The sequence below is a fragment of the Hibiscus syriacus genome, unplaced genomic scaffold (genome assembly GCF_006381635.1).
Source record: "Hibiscus syriacus cultivar Baekdansim isolate YM2019G1 unplaced genomic scaffold, ASM638163v2 tig00111059_pilon, whole genome shotgun sequence".
Taxonomy (NCBI): Eukaryota; Viridiplantae; Streptophyta; class Magnoliopsida; order Malvales; family Malvaceae; genus Hibiscus; species Hibiscus syriacus.
This window is the reverse complement of record NW_024062966.1, coordinates 655,963-676,612: the sequence shown is the minus strand read 5'-3', so window position 1 is coordinate 676,612 and position 20,650 is coordinate 655,963. Positions and strand designations below refer to the sequence as shown.

The 20,650-nt window shown below is 33.9% G+C and overlaps 1 pseudogene; it reads left to right on the top strand.

The window, feature by feature from the left end:
* Positions 1-14,931: 14,931 nt before the first annotated feature.
* Positions 14,932-17,404, top strand: LOC120151540 (annotated as a pseudogene).
* The last annotated feature ends 3,246 nt before the right edge of the window (positions 17,405-20,650 follow it).

Below are 20,650 nucleotides of genomic sequence, written 5' to 3'. Positions count from 1 at the left end.
TCTTCCGAATACTTACAAGTATTTTTAGCTTAGGATTCTTCCGAACACCTAACCTTCATCTAAGAAATGGACATTTCCATGCCTCTTACAAGCCTAGATGGTGAAGCATTCATAAGCAAAGCAAATAAAGAACCAAAATAAACTTAAACATACCATTAAAAATAAAGTTTAAACATCCATTAAACCAACCACCACCAAATAAGTTAGTTCATGGTGGGGTTCGAAATATTCATAGAAAAATCCATAAAATATTCGTTCTAACAACCCACAAATAAAATAAATAAAATAGGAGCAAAGGGAAGTGAGAAAGAGCCTTCGACGCGCGCCACAAGAGGTCTCCTCGGCCACCACGAACCACCTTAGCTCGCTAGCTCCTCTCGGCGCCTAGCTCACCACTCCTTGAAGCTTTATCAATGGAGGAAAACCCAAGGAAGAAGAAAGAAAAAGGGAAAATAAAAATCTGATTTTTCTGCTACAGTATGCGTCTCTTTTCTTCCACACACTCTCTCTCTTGTGAGGTGTAATATATAATAATAAAAATATCTAGGGGTAATGATGATGTTGTTGGGATATTGTTGGGTGCAAAATACCCCTCATACCCCTAGAATCACATGTTATGCATGAATCTTATCCTCCAGGTGTCAGTGGTCCCAAGCAGGTTATTACAACCATCATTTCACGTGCAGAGCCAGCTGTCCATGTACAGCTGTATATTTTTGTCGTTTTCTGCGCCAGAAATGCCAAGGCATTTCAATCTGCTTCAGCAACGTGTGATGCCGCGGCATTACTTCCCAGCTCGCCTATTTTGCTTGTTATTTTTGCACATCACTAAAAACCACACCTTCCTCCTCATATAGCACATTAATAAAATAAAATAACACAACCACCACAAATACAATTATATACAACTACATATATCTAAAATGACCTATATGTACCCTTAAACAAACAATAACTTAAGTGAAAAGGGCCTTAAAAATAGTCTTTTTACGGAGTTATCAATGAGATATCTTGTATTCTTACTCTTTATTTTAATTGAGTGTGTCAAACTAATTATTTATATTCTAGTACTTGTAGTGTAATGTTTGTCGAGACTACACACTTGAATATGATGCATTAATGTGATAGGAGCATTAGGATTTAACCATTTCTCTTCCGAAAAAATAGCCTACCCTTTGTTTATTCTCCCTTAGTGAACCAATTTGAGCCTTGTATCCTTTTTTTGTTTCCTTCATCATTAACTCAATTCGATTTTCTTTGTTTTTATACCTCTATTTGTTACCCTTTTCATGATAGAGGTAAGTTTGTTTCAACACAAAAAAAGGAGTGCAAAAAAAAAAAACAGTTTTGGTTCGAATAGTGCAGGAAAACAGTGTAGTTTGGTTTGAATGAGCAGAGAAAAATGCAGTTTTGGTTCGAATAGCAAGAGAGAAAAAAGATTCGAATAAGCTGTTTGAATAGTAAAAAAAAAGAAAAATATGGTTCAAACCGAGAAAAAATAAGAAAAAAAGCTTAAAATAATAGATAGTTGCTTCATTCTTTTATCTTCTTTTGCTTCCTTTAGATTAAATTCATGGAATAAGCTTATTTTTTCATGATTTTAACCTGATTATTTGGCCTTTTTCTTACCAGAACCTTATCTCATTCACAACCTTTCCGAAAGACCTCTTGATTATTTCATCATGTTTATACTTAGTAGTGAAGATTTTATTTAGTTACAAGCTTATGACAATGTGTTGCTTAGTTTAGGCTTGAGTGATTCTTTCACCCGAAACACTTTAAGCGGAATGAGTGAACCGATGTGAGGTACTAAGTCTTGTTTCTTTGCGATTGACAGATAATTAGAATGGCATGTTCTAGTACATCTAATTTAGTTATGCCTTTACTTGATGTTCTTAAATTTCGACATTTGTTTGACTTAATTTGATTAGAAATCTTGGAAATTTTGTGAATTTGGAGATGACAACTTGAGATTTTTTACATGTCAGTTGGGAAATACTTGAGGACAAGCATTGAATAAGTGGGGGGAATTTGATTAGTTCTTTAAATAGTAATTATTTTATTGTTAATTACTAATTGATTTTTTTTTTGCTGATTTGAGCGTTTAAACTTGTTTTCTGTATAGGATGTCGGATTCCAGAAACGATATTTAAATGGCGTGATTTTACAGTTTTTTTATTTTTTGGAATCAAGGCCAACTTAGTGGGCATGGCTTGGACCGTGACTACGGCTGACGTGGCATCTAGTCATCAGTTTCTTGAAGACAAAGACTCGGCTGCAAATTCAAATTTTAAATTAAGATTTATCTTTGTTTTTAGGATTTAATTCGAAAAATTCCAAGAATTATCTATAGTCATCTCTGCTACATTTTTAGGGTTTTAGGAGAGTATAAATACCCCACAGGGTAAACTCAAAAACGTATCTAATTTTCATTTGTTCTTAGTTTTCTTTACTTTATAAAATTTCCTTTCTTTTCGTTTATTTTTTTTCTTTAATTTTTCTTTAAAACTTTATTTATTTTAAATTGGCTAAGTATGATTTCTACCATGTTTAGCTAAGTTTTTCATATGTCAAAGGCTAAAGCGAATGACTCAATTCCGATCGTGAGAATTGAAAAGCACCCATACCCTTCGGATTATATTTTTAGTTTTCTAGAATTAAAGATTGGAAATCGGTCATCCTTTTATAATAAAAAAATGTTTTCCTTTCAAAAAGTGCATGTTAGAATAATTAATATTTTGGTTAATGGTTGGGAGGAATGATCGACTTGTAGCTCATTCGACTTCCTGTGAACACACTTAGCGACAGTCCGCTAAGGAAAACTGAAATCGAATTCAATTCTCATTGAGAGACTATAATCAGAGTCGGGTTTTTCCAAAGCTATAACAGAGTTGGTATTAACCAACGATTGTTGTGGTTAGTCTACATATGGGTTGGGATCCAAAGATTGATTTTGATGATATGTTCACTTAAGAGAGAAAACAAGTTATAGGGGTAGGGCCTTGTAGATTGTAACTGGCATGAATTTGAAGCTAAGATCTTATTTAATGATCGATGAAATTGAGGCAAAGCTAAAGCCTGAAGCTGATTTTATTTCATAGAATTTTCATCTCTACTTTCTTTAAAATTACTTTCTTTATTGCCTTTAGATTCAATTTACTTTCTTTACAAACTATCAAACAATCTCCCCCCTTCTTTATTTATCTTGCAATTTTCGTCTAGATCAGAAATCAAGAACCAAATTTTCGGCAACTCCCATAGTCTTTATGGTTCGATCCTTACTCTCCCTATTACTAATCTCTATTTTCTTTTTACTAAGATTAAGGATAAATTATTTGGCATATAAACGTCGTGTGTCAATACTTATATATATATAATTTGTGTGAATAAAATATAAAAATATAAAAATAGATTTAAAATGAATCATCAAAATAAACCAATTTTAATATTCATATCACGTGTACACAGTAATATACACCAAGTAGCAGAAAATGTGTTGTTCCTAAAGCAGCTTGCTTTAGTTGTGACGTAAATGTAGTTTCATTAAATATTATCTAAAGCGAAACAAAACAACAATGCAAATGTTAATTAATTATGTGTACTCGTAATTTATACTCCCCAACTTGTCTATTTTTAGCTTTTCGTTTTTATAATTAGCATTGCTTTACTCTTGGATCTGGATCAGTGTCTCTGCTTGAAAGATAATGTAATCAGAGGCTGATTTTATTTTTTAATGTGCTGAAGCCAAAGCCTCTTGCCTTTCGGCATATGACCAGGGGAGAGGAGATTTAAAAACCCTAAATAGGTTTCATCACGGATCATGCGTATACAACAGTTATATTAGGCGTAAGAAGGGGATAAAATCACGATGTTTAATAATAATATTTTTTTCATATACGCTAAACACAAATAAAATTTTAAGGTGAATACTATCAATAAAATAAATAATTAACATAAAAAAATTATGATTTTAAGATGGACACGTATATACCTTATAGTCTACTTGCCTCTGCTCTAATATTGTTCATTAGTATTATTTTTTTTGTTTTAAATAATTATAAAGTAATATCTATTTAAAATCTTTTCTAATCATTGACAAAGATCATACATTCTAAAAATTAAATTACTCAAATTTAGAAAAAAAAATTTTAAAATAATGATCTCTTTGCCTATTAACATGGTGCAATGAGTTCATTAATATTAATTAATTCTTTAAATAGAGTCAAAAGATGAAAAATCATCATGTACTTTGATTGAATGATTTCAATCGGCTTCAACTCGAAAGCTCTCCTATCAAGAAAGCAGAGCTTTTTAAATATATTTTTGGTCAACGATTATATAAAAAAATGCATGTAGCAGAAGAGACCTTCCCTTCTTTGCTCCTGCTGTCCCCTCCACAGGGCACCTTTTTTGTTTTCTACCTTTGAACATCAAAACCTCTGAAACGATATCTATCAAATCCCAATATGTATGTCTCAAAACACACTGATTCATCATTATAATATTGTTTTTAAACTCCCATTTCTTCTTCTTCTTTCCTGTTCTGCTTGTTAACCCAACAAATTGATTAGGGTTTGTGCTTACGTACTATAGCCTTGCATGAGCGGAACTGGGTGTCTTGGATCCTTCAAAGCACTTTTTTGACCCGAAACCTTGTTTCTACGAATCTAGAGATGGAGAGAGGGAGTTAGTAGTTTAGATCCCGATGAACAAACATCGGTTGCTCGGTTTCCAATCATAATTTTTGATGATTCCAGTCCAGGTAGGGTCACTGACAAGACACATGATTCAGTAATACGACAACCCAAATCTATTTTTTTTAGTTTTTCTTTATTCTTGTTCTCATATGTAATAGGTTAAGGGAGATAAGATTGTAGGCTGTCTCCAACATTAGGTTGAGAGCAGTTTTTGTAGGAGACTTCTAAATTATAAAATATTCTTTATAAGATTCGATCTCACGACCTAAAATTAAAAACTTTGTCACTGACAAGACACATGATTCAGTAATATGACAACCCAAATCCATATTATACTTTATTCGTAAGGGAATTGATTGAATCGCCATCTTCTAACAGAATTTGTTTCTAAAGGGAGAGTCATTGATTATATGTGGTGAACAACTGAACATGTCATGCAACCACACAAAAGCCAGCCTCGCTTAACGTGATCTTCAATTTCTGTGGTGATGACTCAACAATATATGATCCAATTATTTCATAAGTACCTTTATTTTATGGGTGATTATGCTGTGCGACGCTTAAAAAATGATTAAAAATAACGTGATCGGTTAAAATTTAGACCGATTATATTATATCATTTAACTGAAAATATTATCAATCACAATAATATATTAGGTAACGCTTATATAATGTAATAGGTAACGCTTATATAATGTAATATGTAGCGCTTATATAATAAAATAGGCATTTAACCGGAAATATTATCAAGTACAATATCATATTAGGTAGCGCTTATATAATGTAATAGGTAACGCTTATATAATAAAATAGCCATTTAACCGGAAATATTATCAAGTACAATAACATATTAGGTAGCGCTTATATAATGTAATAGGTAGCGCTTATATTGACCTATTTTCTTATAAAACCGGTAAATTTCAACCGGTTACATTGTAAATTGACCTATTACATTATAATTATCGGTTTTGATGTTTTTGAGATCGATACAATTTTAAATGTATCGATACTTTATGCGTGAACCAGTTTGTGCTTCTTTGGAAAAAAGTATCGACACAAATTTAAAAAGTGTCGACACTTTATGTTGACCTATTCTCTCATTAACCCGGTATATTTCTATCAGTTACATTATAAATGTATCGACACTTTATGTGTGCCTGTCGTTTGGCCATTCATTGTAGACAAAAAGGATCGACACAAATTATAATAGTATCGATACGTTATGTTGACCTGTTTTATAATTAACTGGTATATATATACTGATTACATTGTTAATTTACCTATTACATTATAATTATTTGTTTCGATGTTTTTGGAGTCGATACATTTGGTTTGAATGATTCAGTCAATCGGAGCAGTGTATTAAACAACGTTCGCGACCCTCAACGGAAACAACGCAAGCGAAAAGAAGTAACAAATAAAAAGGTCAAGAAGAAGATTAGGCGATGTGGGTTTTGCAACGGTGAGGGACATAACAAACTAACATATCCTCAAGTCAAGCTGGGTTTGAATACAAGCACGCAGTCTACTTCAACTGATTTTTTGAAGATGGAATGTAATGGTTATTCAGTCCAGCACATGATGTTAGAGACATTTGGTTATAATTATGTATTTCGATGTTTTTGGGATCGACAATTGTTATAAATGTATCGAAACTTTGTTTTGCACTTGGTTTTTAAAATACAACCTGGACAAGATGTATCAACACTTTTTTTTATTTGTGTCGATACTTTTTGTACACATGTTTTCTCAAAAACTGGTATATTTAGACCGGTTAAATTAATAATTTACCTATTACATTATAATTATGTTTTTCGATGTTTTCGGGATCGACACTTATTATAAATGTATCGACACTTTGTTGTGCACTTGGTTTTTAAAATAAAATCTGGACAAGATGTATCGACACTTTTTTTATTTGTGTCGATACTTTTTGTACACTTGTTTTCTCAAAAACCCGTATATTTAGACCGGTTACATTAATAATTTACATATTACATTATAATTATGTTTTTCGATGTTTTCGGGATCGATATTTGTTATAAATGTATCGACACTTTGTTGTGCACTTGGTTTTTAAAATACAATCTGGACAAGATGTATCGACGCATTTTTTATTTGTGTCGATACTTTTTGTACACATGTTTTCTCAAAAACTAGTATATTTAGACCGGTTACATTAATAATTTACATATTACATTATAATTATGTTTTTTGATGTTTTTGGGATCGACACATGTTATAAATGTATCGACATTTTTTTGTGCACTTGGTTTTTAAAATACAATCTGGACAAGATGTATCGACACTTTTTTTTATTTGTGTCGATACTTTTTGTACACCTGTTTTCTCAAAAACTGGTATATTTAGACCGGTTACATTAATAATTTACCTATTACATTATAATTATGTTTTTCGATGTTTTCGGGATCAACACTTGTTATAAATGTATCGACACTTTGTTGTGCACTTGGTTTTTAAAATACAATCTGGACAAGATGTATCGACACTTTTTTTTATTTGTGTCGATAATTTTTGTACACCTGTTTTCTCAAAAACCGGTATATTTAGACTGGGTACATTAATAATTTACCTATTACATTATAATTATGTTTTTCGATATTTTCAGGATCGACACTTGTTGGTTTTTAAAATACAATCTGGACAAGATGTATCGACACTTTCTTTATTTGTGTCGATACTTTTTGTACACATGTTTTCTCAAAAATCGGTATATTTAGACCGGTTACATTAATAATTTACCTATTACATTATAATTATGTTTTTCGATGTTTTCGGAATCGACACTTGTTATAAATGTATCGACACTTTGTTGTGCACTTGGTTTTTAAAATACAATTTGAACAAGATGTATCAACACTTTTTTTATTTGTGTCGATACTTTTTGTACACTTGTTTTCTCAAAAATCGGTATATTTAGACTGGTTATATTGCTAATTTACCTATTACATTATAATTATGGTTTTTGATGTTTTTGGGATCGACACTTGTTATAAATGTATCGACACTTTTTAGTGCACTTGGTTTTGAAATACATTCTGGACCAAAAGTATCGACACTTATTTGATTTGTGTCGATACTTTTCATACACCTGTTTTCTCAAAAACCGGTATATTTAGACCGGTTATATTGCTAATTTACCTATTACATTATAATTATGGTTTTCGATGTTTTTGGGATCGACACTTGTTATAAATGTATCGACACATAAGTTTACCTATTATCTTATTAAACCGGTATATTTTACCTATTAAATTCCCAAACTTGGACAAAATGTTGGAATCAAATCTTTATGTTTATTAATTTTGTCATTATTATATTCTATTTTTGCCACCTACATTGTAAATTTACCTATTACTTTAAAGTTATTGCATTTTGTAGTTATTGAACATACCTAAATATAGAATGGTCATTCAATCCCGCACATGATCACAATTATGTTAGTGACATTTGGAATAATGCAGACAAAAAACATGACTCCTACTGTGTATACGAAACATGTACAAAAAACATTTGGATAACTTTTCCCATCTTATACATAATTACATTCACATACAAAATTATAAATCGTATACAAAATTATAAATCTTATACAAAATTAACTCTGCATTTACACCATCCCTTCCTTTTGTTATTCTTGTGTAGCATGGCAGCTTTTGTCATCTTATCTCTTAGTTGATTTTGATTGTGGCTTACGAGATCGTTTAATATTCGCATACGATCCCATTCTCCAACAACCTATATTCAAATTGTCAGTACGTTAAGTATTGTAGACCACAACATTAAATCTACGACTTTTAACAATTTAACCGCAAATAAATTTTTAATTCTACTTACAAAATCACAAGTAGCCCCTCTAGAACCAATCGATTCCATCCACATCATCACATAAATGCCGCAATCATGTCCATTCGATTGCTCGTTCATCTTATGTTCCGTGAATTTGAATCTTTGCAAGGGGAAATTTCCTAGAGATCCACATGCTTCTACCCAAATGCGTTTCTTATTATAACTATCTAATATTTTCATCTGCATTAAAAAAATATGAAGTTATGATCTAAACAAATTATGCATTATAATTGACATAATTTTCTTTCATACATACCAATCTCTTAGCATCATTCACTCTCTGTTTAGCTGCTTTAGATGTAAACAGACTATCATATACAGTTGCAACACGGTCTACCATATCCAACACTAACAGATACTAACGTGAATTATTGTGGTTTATTGTGATCATGATTTGTAAAAAATTTCACACCCAATTTGACAAAATTCAACATTATATATCCAAAAACATCATTTATGCCTATTCGTATGGTGTATTACCTTCTCACACTTGGTGAATTTCACATAGTTATACAACATGGTACCCCAAAAACTCGCAATACCCTCAACATTACAGGCGTTGTCCAACACATGTTTCTGCAATTACATGACAATCATTATTAATTTACCGTCTATAACATTACTTTTCAACATTTATTAATTTAACTCACCACTAAGTGATATGGAATATAGCCAATCGTCCGACCTGACTTTTTAGAATCGTAGCATACTGTCCAGGCGAGCAAATCAATAACCTAACACAATATGAATATATTCAATAGGTTTTAACTTTTAATCTATGTCTACTTACCACACCGCCAACCCATTCACTAGGCTTCAACGTTGCAACGTCGGATACACTAGCGTATTGATTTCCCATTGAGATTACAGAACATCTGTATGAATCATTAGGATTAATATATTGTCATGAAATATTTAAATATCACTCATAAAGCAATATATTTAACTTACCCCGATTCTAACCCACTATTCCATAAATAATCACAAATTGCAGCTTCGACCGGTTCAATTCCGCTTGGAATAACCGTTTATTCAACCTACAGTTTTGCATACAAATTTTAGTCATAACAACATGATAAAAATCAAATTAAGTTTTCTTTTATTCAATTTACCTTCTGCTTCTTCTTCTGGGGTGCAGGACATTCTGAATCCAAATTTGCATCTATAACACTCTCCGGTGTATAGATGTTAGTGACATCATTTCTCCTCATTTCCTCCATCTTTTTCTTCTTCCTCCATCTTCTCTTCTTCAAATTTTTTCAGTTCATCATATTTTTGCTCTACATAGCTCTTCATCTCTTTTATTTCACCCTTAATTTCCCCCCTTCATCCAAGTTTTTCTCAACCACCTCCTTCAGCCCCGTAAGTTCACTCCTCAATTCCACAACCTCCTTGAAAACTACATCAATTTTTCCACCCATCAACAGATTAAGTTCCCTCAACACCTCAACTTCATTCACCACTACATCTATCTTTCCTTCCACTTCTCCCTTATGCCTCTCAAGTGTTTCTTCGACTCTTGATTGTCTTTTATGAATATCAAAAAGGATTTTTTTTAATATCAGCCAATTTAGACATCAAAATGTCAAATTTACTCTGTTTTCCCTCACCGTAATCCCCCTGACCGTCATCCACCCCTCAAACCATCTCTTCTTCCTTCTCCACTGCCTCATCTGCCTCCTCTAACTCCTTGACAATAACCTTCAAAATTAAATTTGTATTAAGACATTGATTATATTCTTAATATTATTTAATTACATTTATTACCATTTCTAGCTTCATCGGTCTATCTAACTTCAACTCCGCCATCACTCTAACCACCTCTTCCTTCTCCCATGCACGGATATGTGCCACTCTGTTTCTTTCATAAGCCGACAAACTATCATAGCGCGACCAAATATCGAACAGTGCAACCTGCATTTATAATAAAAGTTATCATTTTATATAATAACTATACTATCATTTATATATAAAAAACAAAACATTCTTCAACTCAGTTACCTCTAAGATTGCTATGCACCCTTTGAGGTATCTATGGCTGCCCTTTTGAAAGGTGATTATTGATTCAATCAATATCGAATGGACATATTCAGTCCAATTGAATTCACCCTTCAAACCTTTATCGCAAATAAGCTTCATATCGTCCTTGTTCATTGACGTATCACCCGTCGGACAAAGAAATATCCCGACAAGGTACAATAGAACTCGGGCCTTCAGGTCATCCCCCCCCGTAAGATCCACTTTTGATATCCTCTTCAACTTCAGCATATGCCACCTTCTGATTCAAACCATATTTGGAGGCAAGTGCTTTCCATTTCTTACTCCTACAGACTTCTACAACACTTTTGCCTTTGTTTTGTACCCCCAAGACGGTTGCAGCAGTCGATACCCCCAGAGGGAATGAATAATCACCATATTTAGTAATACATTGTTTGACATCAAATTGGTCCATCAAGGATCGACACAATTCCCTCCGAATTGATCGATCCCCTACTCCTATCAACGATTCAAACCACATTTCCCTCAGCACATTCAACTGATCCTTCTCTTTAAGGTGTTCAATTAATGAATTCACCATTTTTATGTTGCACCTTGTCGACACTTCCTACATTTTTTAACAATATATAATGTTATTGTTCTTATATATCTTGTATCAACGTATTTACAAGTTTAATGAATACCTTCTTTTCATTTGCTTCCATCCGTTCTTTGTATTCTTTACTATCATTCCTTGACTGTGTGATGTAAGGTTCATTTTCAGCATCACTCATCGAATTCCATTTCGACCTCACATCTTTTGTCACCTAATATTAAGCATAAATGTTTCTTAATCAATACATTAACGCTAAATAATACTCGATGTCAATTTCATTTTACATATCGAACCGTTGTGTGTGACATCTTCCTTCATCCTTTTACAATCGGTCATACTGTCAACATTTAAAATTTGTAATTAATTTAAAGTTCTTAAATACTTTAATCCAATTACCATTTCAACAATAATAACAAAAAGACTGATACTTACTAGAAGTACATATATTCACCCTTTGGTTGCTTTCATCCCATTGACTTCATTTTTTCCTTCATATATCAGTTTACGCAAATTAAATCAAATCAAATACTGCTTACATACACTTTATTCAATATGCAAAAATCAATAACCACTCTTTGTGGTAAAACGGTTGGTCTTCAAAAGAATTTGAATAGTCACTACAACAAGTGTCGACACATTTATACAACCTAAAATATCATTTTCTACCTATAATATCATTTTTTACCTATAAATATTAAATAAAAGTATCGATTCGGTCCCAAATGCTTCTTTACATCGAAAACCCCAAACAACAACACATAAAAAACCCTATTTCCCATTACTGTAATAATAAAAACTAGGGTTTCAACAACGTACCTTTCGATTCGACTGCAGCAAAAAACAAACAAAACTTCACGTAGAAACGCCTTCTGAAATGCAACAACAATTACGCTTCGATTTCAAAATCTCTATATATTTTCAGAGGAAATTTAGCTATGCCTTTATATTTACACCAGATATGTTATTTATATTTAATCGATACAATTACCTAAGTGTCGATACTTTTATGTCAAGTGTCGATACTTTTGATAGGATATTTACCTATTTCTTTGAAAATATCGATAATTTATTACACGTACTTATTAAAGTATCGACACTTTCAACATATCCGATAGCGCTTTACCGGTTTTGTCATTTTGAGATCGGTTTTGTCATATTTTTACCTGTTATATTGTTATGGATCGATATATTTTTTAAAAGTATCGACACTATATAGGCGCTATAACTTCTTCTCTTTTAAATTCATAAAGTGTCGATACTTATATTAAATTATCGACACTTTCAACATATCCGGTAGCGTTTTAATGGTTTTGTCAATTTTGAGACCTGTTTTATCATATTTTTACCTGTTATATTGTTATGGATCGATACATTTTTTTAAAGTATCAACACTTTATAGGCGCTATAACTTCTTCTCTTTTAAATTCCAAAAGTGTCGATAGTTATATTAAAGTATCGACACTTTCAACATATCTGGTATCGTTTTATCGGTTTTTTCATTGTTGAGACCGGTTTTATCATATTTTTAGTTGTTATATTGTTATAGATCGATACATTTTTATAAAGTGTCGACACTTTTTAGGCGTTATAATTTCTTCTCTTTTAAAATCAGAAAGTGTCAATACTTATATTAAATTATCGACACTTTCAACATATCCTGTATCATTTTTCTGGTTTTTTCATTTTTTTTAGACTTGTTTTATCATATTTTTACCTATTATATTATTATGGATCGATACATTTTCATAAAGTGTCGACACTTTTTAGTTTAATTTCAGAAAGTGTTGATACTTATATTAAAGTATCGTCACTTTCAACATATCCGGTATCGTTTTACTGGTTTTGTCAATTTTGAGACATGTTTTATCATATTTTTACATGTTATATTGTTATGGATCGATATATTTTTTTAAAGTATCGACACTTTATAGGCGCTATAACTTCTTCTCTTTTAAATTCATAAAGTTTCGATACTTATATTAAATTATCGACACTTTCAACATATTCAGTAGCGTTTTACCGATTTTGTCATTTTGGGACCGGTTTTGTCATATTTGTACTTGTAATATTGCTATAGAGCGATACGTTTTTCATTTGTATCGACACAAACTGACAAGCTAAGTTTGTCGGTTGCCAAATTTTTTAATATTTCTTCATGATTTAGACCTACTACATTATTATTACTCAACATTTCCGGTAGCGCTAAACAAAATATTATAATATATTATAATGTATCCGATAACGTCGTATATTAACCGTATATTAACCTGTCTTTCCTAAGAAAATCCCTTATCTCTCTTTCCATGTAATATTTGTCTACCAGTGTCAATGAATTTTTGTCTTATTAACCTTCAAACATACACAGTAAAATTAATATTGCTATATATTCTCCTTCTTTTTCTCGGAAGTCAATTTTTTTCCTCTATCTATTAAACTATTAAACATTGAAGTTTTTAGAATTTCATAAAATCTTTAAATTTCATATCTTCCTTCTAACTACAATTAACATAATCACTTGATAAATTCACATAACCTACGTATTAAATTTATAACCATGTCAATGTATTTAGTCATTAGCATACATATAGTCATATTACCATATCTGATACCAATATTAAAAGTTTGTGTATAAATCACCGTTCAATGTTAGAGAGGTTTCTAGCTTTCTCTTTCGACCTTCTGGTGTTTATCATGTCTTTCATCACATTGAATTTCACAACTCTCGGTCTAAATTAGAAGAGACAGCCCCCATGGTTTAAATTCAAAATGCATACCCAAATTTTAAATTATTCTAATTGATTTTTTAAGTATTATGATTGTATCAATCATATTATTCTGTCAACTCAATTGTTTGCTGGGACATTAAAAAGTTAGTTTGGGTATGAAATAAACCATTTTTAAACATGTGAATCGAATTTTAAGTATAAATAAACATGTTAAAAAATGAAACATTCTTAAATTTTAAAAACGTTGTTGTTTTTTCTGACGCCCCAAATCCAACTTGTAACTTAGAATTGTTCTTTTTGGCACCCAAATGTCCTTAAATATTTTGACACGAATATGCATCCTTAGAGGTTCAAATCCAAAAAATAACATTCAAATGTGTACTTATAGAACGGTTGTCAAACTATCTTTGAAAATTGTTATGACTTATTATGAAAGCATAATTTAGAATTATCTTTAGGCATCTCTAACATATATGCACTTAGAACATAAGGCACAAATGAGTGACAAAACCTTGAGAGGTCAATAGATGTTCAAAGAGAACAATTCTAGATTATATTGTGGTGACAAAATCCAACAAATTGAGTTGGATCGCGACAGAAGATGTCCTTGACAGATACCAACATTTAAGGTTTCAATTAGAATATTTTAAAATTTATAAATCGATCCAAAATTTGAGCATACTCCGAGGATGTTGTTGCAATTAATCGCTATAACAAATAAAATAACAAAAAACTTCCGATTGGGTTTTGAAATCCAACGAGGATTAGTTAATGGGTTTGCATAGCTTAGTGATGGGAAGAATAGGGACTTGTAGATTATAGGTAGTATTGACCAGCAATAGCCGCCTCTAATCTCACAGCTAAGTAGACAAAACCATGCGTGTAGGACCTCCACACACACTCTACTTCCCTCACAATTTCCTCCCCATTTATTTTTCTTTAAAGTAGAGGTTTTTTATTATACGTCATTTCCAAAAAGCCTCCAAAAATCTGTTATTTAATCATTTCCCTCTCCCCCTCTCATCAGCACATTCCAGCTCTGAAAGAGAGAGAAAGGGCCTAAGGGTTTTAAATATGAGAGCATGCCCCATAAATTGTGCAGCGGTATGCTCCATGCCTCTGTTCTCTTACCATTCTCATTGTCTTCGTTTTAAGCGGTAAGGTTGCTTTTTAATTCAGTTCGATAGGCTCTGTGATCTCTTACAAGAAACTGAGCTGTTTCCTTTTTATTGGTTTTCGTAGGTTGAACAGCAGTTGAGGATATGTTCTAGGATAACCAAAGTCGACGTTGATCAAATGTCTAGAGGTAATCCTTGTCAGTTTCCAGCCATGGTACCAGATTATGATCCGAACGACAATGAAGCCGGCATGAAGATTCTCGAGGACCTGACCAAAAATGTTCACCAGATACAGCAGTTGGTATTGGAGGAGATAATAACACGGAATGCGCATACAGAATATCTTAAGGGGTTCCTTAATGGACAGTGTGACATGAAGGTTTTCAAGCACAATGTTCCTGTGGTGAATTACGAAGATATCAAGCCTTATATCGAGCGAATCGCCAACGGAGATTCATCGAACATCATTTCTGCCGAACCAATTATCGAGTTGCTCACAAGGTATGTAAAACTTCACCTATATGATCATATATATATATATATATATATATATATATATATATATATATATGATGTATAATGTCATTTTTATCTTTGTTTGATGAAGCTCCGGTACTTCGGGTGGGCAGCCGAAGATGATGCCTTCAACTGCTGAAGACCTGAACAGGAAGACATTCTTTTATAATCTGCTCGTGCCTGTGATGAACAAGTGAAATTTTTTTTTCTTTTGACATATTCTGTTCTTTATTTTCGTTTTCTCACAAAAAAAATGATACTGAACGGCTTGGACCTGTTAAATTGCAGGTATGTAGACGGCTTGGACGAAGGAAAAGCAATGTATCTTTTGTTTGTTAAGCCAGAGACCAAAACTGCCTCTGGTCTAATGGCGAGGCCTGTATTAACAAGCTACTACAAGAGCAGTAATTTCAAGAATCGACCCTTCAACCGCTTCAATGTTTACTCCAGTCCGGACGAGACAATCTTGTGCCCCGACAGCAAGCAGAGATGTACTGCCAATTGCTTTGCGGTTTGGTTCAACGACAAGAGGTTTTAAGGGTCGGTGCAGTTTTCGCTTCGGCTTTCTACGGGCCATCAAGTTCTTGGAAGGCACTTGGAAAGAGCTCTGCTCCAACATTAGAGCCGGTCATGTCAGTAACTGGATCACTGACCCCAGTTGCAGAAATGTCGTGTCGTCGATTCTATGCAAACCGGATCCAGAATTGGCCAACTCGATTGAACACGAATGCCGAGGAGAATCATGGGAAGGGATAGTTAAGAAACTCTGGCCTAGAACAAAATACATTGATGTCATTGTCACAGGTTCCATGGCACAATATGTTTCGACCCTCGAATTCTACAGTGGAGGGATACCTTTGGTTTCCACAATGTATGCTTCTTCGGAATGTTACTTTGGAATTAATTTCAAACCGCTGAGCAAGCCTTCGGATGTCTCGTACACGCTTATCCCGAATATGGCCTACTTCGAGTTCATACCGGTGAAGAAAAACCGTGAAGATGGAACACTACATGTACACTGCAATGGTGTGTGCAGAGAAAATTGCAGTGAAGATGTCGGAACTGTTGATCTCGTTGACGTAAAGCTTGGCAAGTATTATGAACTTCTGGTCACAACTTTTACAGGTTAGTATTTACTTCATATATAGCACGCTCCTTTCGTATATCGGCTTGTAACTGAATGTTCATTGGCAGGCCTGTATAGATATCGAGTAGGAGATATTCTAATGGTGACCGGGGTCCACAACAAAGCCCCTCAATTCCGATTCGTGCATCGGCGGAACGTTGTTTTAAGCATCGACACCGACAAAACCAACGAGGAGGACCTGTTGAAGGCTGTGACAAAGGCAAAAGTCATAGTCTAGTCGCTCGGTTTCCTGTTGATCGAGTACACAAGCTATGCTGACACTTCCTCCATACCAGGTCATTATGTTCTATTCTGGGAGCTCACAATCAAAGGGAGTAACCATCTTCCGGTACTCGATCCTAAGTTAATGGAGCAGTGTTGCTCCACAGTGGAAGAATCTCTCGATTCTGTTTACCGGAGATGTCGGAGAAAGGACAATTCGATCGACCATTAGAGATACGAGTGGTGCAACATGGAACATTGATGCTCTCATGGATTTCTGCGTGTCTCAAGGCTCTTCAGTTAACCAATATAAGACACCAAGATGCATTAAATCTGAGGAGGTCGTGAATATATTAGATTCTAGGGTTGTAGGAAGGTTTTCAGTCCAAACGTTCCATCTTGGAAGCCTGTTTAGATTGGGGACTGAATGTAGAAAATGAATCTGAAAAAATTCCTGGAATCTTAAAAGAATTTCATTGTCCTTTTCCTCCTTCAGTTTCTGCATGTTTCTGTATTGAAATTAGACATTTGAACTACGGGACAATTCTTATCTCCTTTTGTACGACTCTCAGTCTGGTATAAAATCAAAGATAATTATTCTTCTAATGCTTGCAAGCTAAAAGAATAAATGGTACACATTGATCCACCATGCACCTCAAATCATCATGTGGAGGGGGGATAATCAGTAATCCCGTTTAGCATCCATTAAAGCAGATGGCTCAACTCAACTGAAGCCCTGCTTCTGAATTGTCGCTATCAAAACCATCATCTTCCAGCGAGTAAATTCACAAGGAAAAATAAAACCATAGTAAAGAAGATGATGATGATGCAAGCTGGCTTATTTAAAGTTTCAGTTGACACATGATTCCCCTTTTTGTCTCTACTTCCATGTATATCTAAAAGGTGCATTTCTCATTTCTTATGGAAATCGACTTCCATAAGAGGTGGTTTTTGGTTGCGTGGAGGACACTGCCAGGGGAGATGAGTCAGAGATGGCGTCGACATATCGGTATTGTTATGGTTTTTGTGGGAAAGCAGGCAGAGGCCAACATGCAGCCACGAAACGTTAGGCAGAGATCCATGAAAGCAACACAGGGAGACATAAAAACTGTAGAAGCAAAAGGGAAGAGAGAGTCTGAATGCGCAGCCCCCCCCTGACCCTGGGATTCTTTTTGCATTTAAGACCAAACATGTGGCCTAACCACCACCACCTCCACCCCGACTTGCTATTGCATACCCTCCTCATAAATTACAAAACAAAACCCGATGCCCAGGGTATACAATCAATCTCTGTAAATAGGGATCTAAATGAACAAAACGTGAACATCCTGACCCTGGGATTCTTTTTGCATTTAAGACCAAACATGTGGCCTAACCACCACCACCTCCACCCCTTTGCTATTGCATACCCTCCTCATAAATTACAAAACAAACCCGATGCCCGGGTATACAATCAATCTCTGTAAATAGGGATCTAAATGAACAAAACGTGACATGTGAGAACATTAAATAAATATGTTTGCGAATGCAAAGTAACAAACACAAATATGATATTAAAATTAACAAACATGAATTGAATATGTTAAATACAAATTCTTTTATAAGTTTGTTTACTTGTTCTTCTTTTCCTTTATTTTTTATAAATTTTAATATTGGTGAGGTGAGGACTAAATTAAACACAAGATGAATTTTGGAGTTCAAATAGTGAAGTATAAAAAAATTAAATCCAGGGTTGTAATTTCACCTTTTTCTTGACTTACAAATTATAAGTAAAAAGGAGAGCTTGGTACATTAGATGAACGTTAAACGACACGTTCGCAATGCTAAACAAATGAATAAAACACTGCTAAACAAATGAAATAAACACTTTTAAAACAATAAACTAATATAAATTGATTATAAACACCTTAAAAGTAAATAAACAAACACAAATATAGTTTTATTCATCCAAACTCGATTCATTTACATTATAGGCAAAGGTAAATAGGGATGGGCCCGAAGGGGCGAGTAGGGGCAGTCGCCCTTGAAATTTTAAAATTATCATAATTTTAGATTTTTTTGTCTATTTTCTATTGAAATTTGTTTTCATCCTTTAAAATTTTACAAGTTTCAGTTTGTCCCTTAAGATCGCCTTTAATAAAAATCATGTGTCCCTGAAAATAGGTGGTACAATCAATGTCTATAGGGCGATGGTGTGTTTCTTCGTGGCTGCGAATGGAGGTTAGGGAAGAGATGGAAGACCAGGCACGTGTGTTGGACACATGTTGTGGGGAGAGAAAGACAAGGTCTGTAGTCATCTTTTAGACCCAAAGCCTGGAGGGTTGAGGTCGTTTTTGAAAGGACAGCAAATGCATGGAATGGGAGATGAAAATAAAAATGAGATTGGTGGGATATGGCAATGTCGCTACCATGCGGGGGGTGAAAGTGAAGGACTTGCGATGTGGGACTTGTGCCTTTTCCCCAATATCTCACTCCCTGCATGTGTGCAAGACGCTGATCCCCCCGATCGGGAATCAGGGAAACAGCCATTGTTTCAGATTAGTTACTTTTCCCTTTTCGTTTCATACTTAACACATGCTTGCCACAGGGGTGTAACCAAATTCAATTAGTGGCAAGTTTAAGCCTGATTCAAAACCCAAGGTTCAATCTTCAATTGAAATATGATAGAATATCAATTTTAAACTTAAGTTCAGTTCAAGATATAATCAAACTACTCGAATTCGATTAGCTTACAAGCATAAATATCTCATTTAAAGCATGATTGCAACCTTGGGAAGTGATCATTTCCAAAAACGCCAACCGATCCTACCCTCCAACTTAATAAATCAACTGTCAAGTTCATAATTCAAAGGCGGCTAATAAAATAAGACTCCATTCACAAATGGTTGGGAAGAATTCCAAATCTAATAAACAAAAATGGCATTGCCTTCAAAGTTCATCAAGTAAAATTCTATAAAAGAACAATGAGCTCTCCTATTCAACCATGAAGAAAAAGCTGCTTTCTTCTGTATTTAAATAAAGATTGCTCGTAACTATGTTTGGATATCTTAATTTTAATTATGTTCAAGTTATGGATAGAGCTATGATCAAATTGGGAGGGTAATCTATCTTAAGTTCAAGACATTTTAAGTATTTAGTCTAAAAATTGGAAGAAGAAAAGCTGAATTTACTGAAGTATTTAGTTCAAGACATTTCAAATGCTAGAGAATTATCTTTGTACAAATACTATTTTTTACTTATAAGATTAATAAAAAATAATAAATTAATCCAATAAAAAGATTATACTTTTACCCACAAGCAGTTAAAAGTTCATGGAGTTAGACAAAGGCTCCAGTTGATGTTTGTGAACTTGGATAGCTTGGGTTGTAGGCCCAATAAGTTTTGGATACATAGCTGATATGGATGCCCAATTTTCTGCTGGGAAACACGATAGTTGGACGTGACCTCTCATCCAACCGGCAAAACGAACGCTGCTTTCACAGACACCACGCCCACATTTCTTCTACCTTGTTTCTTACAGAAGAGTTAAAACATCTTACTATGCAAGGTATGTTTCTTGGTAAATCTCTGTTGCAGCTTTTGAGCCTGTTATTGTCAACCCTCGGTGACTCTTCTGGTGATTGGCACAGGTGCAAGGGAAACTTTATGGGAGAATCTAAAGAACAATCTACTCGACATCTCCACCGAACATCCAACGACGATATGCAATGACCTGTTGTGGTCGCTATGATGGACACCCTGGAATCAGGGCTAGTTGAAGCTGTCGTACCTGGTTGCATTCC